Raw genomic sequence first — 3,206 nt, forward strand, 5'->3', positions numbered from 1 at the left:
TTTTTCACCACGACAACTCATTTGATTCTGTCATGTGACACAGCGTGTCACCACACACAAGGCTGAGAAAGCAGATAAGGCTGCTAGGCGGCAGCACACAATCTCTTGTGTTTTCTTTTCAGGCTGTTAATAATAAAATGATGATGATGATGATAAAAATGCTGATACAGAGACAGCATGCATGAGCCTCATAAGTGAGGGAAGTGATGGCCAAGCCAGACACTGAGGGCCACAGTGTCTGTGTCTGTGACATATCCTGGGCAGCAGGACCAGAATGTAGTGGCCAGGGCCTTCCTTGTGGGGGTGGGAACAGAAAATCGGGGCTTCATGGGTACAGAGGCTCCTTCTGAGGCGGTGAAAACACTTGGGAGGCAGCTGACGGCTGTGCTGTAAATATCACGGATATGCCGAGGTGGCAGTGAACTGTGAGCTTTAAAATGGTTAATTCTGTGTGATGTGGATTTTACCACCAAGTTTGTTAAAGTTTAAAAAAGAAAACTCCGTTAGCCAAATAAAACATCTGCAGGCTGAATTGTGCCCAGTTTTCAATCCCAAACAAGCAGTCCCCAGAGTCCCTTTTAACACTCACATCCCAAATCTCTGGGGACCAAAATGCCACTCCAACCAGGCAGTGACCAGCCAACCACAGGAAAGGGCTTCTGTCTCTAAACTCTGATGCTTTGGAGCCAGAAAATCAAAGTCTGTTGGAACTGGAATTCAGCCAAGCCTTTCCTTTTTTTTTTTTCTTTCTTTCTTCCTTTTCTTTTTTTCCAACTGCCCTTTGCTACAATGAAGGGCAAAGAGCCACCCCTGGGTGACAGGGAACGGACTTTGTTGACACAGCCCAAGTTCAATTTTTGTGAGGTTCATAATTAAGCTGTCATCCGTTGCTCCGTGGCAATTAGGGCCTGCAGAAGGGATGAATGGGCCTGTTATCATGGGAAATTATAAATAGAGGATCTGCACAGCATCAGGGCCGGGCCTCTCCGGGCAGAACCAGCAAGCCGGAGTGTGTCCACCCTCCCTGGCTGACAGGCTGACAGCTCAGAGCACAGCTGCCATCCAGGGCTCTCAATTCTGCCTCTGTCATCTGAGCCCAGACTTCAGACACAGCCACACAGCAGGGACTGGGCTAGATAGCGCCTTTGTACTCCTTCCCTGCTGGGGCTGAAGTGTCTGTACTGAGCAGAGGGGACTGGGCTCCTCCTGACAGGCTGAGGTGTTGGTGACCAGATAGACAGGCTGCCCAGCAGTCCCCAGAGAAGGGCAGGTCCCAGGCAGGAGTAGAAGGCCCGAAGATGCAGCTGTGGGCAAAGGTCCTGGACCCTTCCTCCCTGACCTGCCTTCTCCACACTCGCCCTCTCTGCAGACCCCTCCATCTGCCAAGAATTGTCATTTGGAAGGGAGTCCCACAGCCAAGAAACACAAAGACAGTCGTGTATCCTTTACCGACACACTCTGAGAAGAGCGTCTAATTTCATCGTTTAGTGAACTTCCTCTCTCCTCCCACTTGCCTTCTTTCAGCACTCAGAGTAGAACCCAGGCCTCGCACATGCTAGGCGAGCACTCTGGCCCTGGGCCTTGTAAAACTCTTGCTTATTTGTGCAAACACCACGGAGTACGCTGTAGACTGCCATGGTAGAGCACACTGTGTACCTCAGCTAGGAGGTGTAGCCTATAGAGAGAAGGTGGGCAGAGAGGGAGCCATGATCTGACCCAAGATTGAACTTGGGCTCCAAACCCAACGCATGTTACTGTACAGAATACTATGGGTGATTATAATACAACAATATTTGTGTACTAAACATACCTAAGTGTGGGAAAGTACAGTAAAACTAGAGTGTAACAGATTTTCAGAGGTCATTCAAGGTGCCACACGCCTTTAATCTTAGCACTTGAGAGACAGAGGCAGACAGATCTCTGAGTTCAAGGCCAGCCTGGTCTACATAGCAAGCTCCAGGACAGCCAGGGCTACACAGAGAGACCCAGTCTTTTTAAAAAAAAAAAAAACAACAACAACAATCAACTGTGGTTGCCTGTGCCTGTAACCCTAGTGTTGGTGGCAGAGAACAGTGGCTCTTCAGAGCCTGAGGGCCAGCCAGACTAACAAAAACAAGGAACTTCCAAGTCAGTGAAAGACCCTGTCTAAAGGCAAGGAGACAGAAAGCAACAGGGGAAAACACACTGTCCTGCTGTGACCTCCATGGGTACATGCATGTAACACCACACACACACACACACACACACACACACACACACACACACACACACACACACATACACACACACACATACATACACACACACATACACACACATGCATGTAACACCACACACACACACACACATATACACATACACACACACATACACACACATACACACACACACATGCATGTAACACCACACACACACACACACACACACACACATACACACACACATACATGTAACAGCACACACATACACACACACACGCATGTAACACCACACACACACACATACACACATACACACACACACACACACACACACACACACACACACACACACATACACACGATGGGGGGAGAGAAAGAGCAACAGACAGACAGACGACGGACAGAGAAGATTTTCAAATGCTGCACCATCTAGGGCACTGACTGTGAATGCAGCCCAAAGACTGCAAGCCTCTGCTAGTGAGCCAGTGAGTAGTGAGTTCGGGGCAGGCCCAGGACTCTGCTGAGACTAATGGGCACTAAAAGCCTTGCACATCTGGCCACAAGGACTGTATAAGAAGTCTCTCTTCAACACCGAGTGACCTTTAACCTACCATAGCTTTTTATCTTGTAAACTTTTTAATTTTTAAAATGTCTCAATTGTTTTATAACAGCTTAACCCAGAAGCTACCACATCTGTACAAAGACATCTTCCTTCATGTCCTTATTCCATAGGCTTTTCCTCATTCTGAAACTTTGTACTTTTCCCATTTGTTAAACTTTCCCATTGAAATCTGCACTCGCCGGGGCTGGCTTCAGCCTCCACAGAGCTTAACTGGGCAGCTGCCTGGGCACGGTCTGCCTCCTTGATCTGCCCCTTACACCCTGGGTGGTAGCCAGGGCAGTGACACCCTTGGAGCAGCCACCTCCTGCGAGAAACTGGGGACCTGCTGAGGCTGTCCTTGGGAGCACTCTGCAGAAAGTGTCCTCTGTGGCTGTGTTCGCAGC

Source organism: Peromyscus californicus, unplaced genomic scaffold (assembly GCF_007827085.1).
Source record: "Peromyscus californicus insignis strain IS unplaced genomic scaffold, ASM782708v3 Scaffold_3__1_contigs__length_106647218, whole genome shotgun sequence".
In the NCBI taxonomy this organism is placed as follows: Eukaryota; Metazoa; Chordata; class Mammalia; order Rodentia; family Cricetidae; genus Peromyscus; species Peromyscus californicus.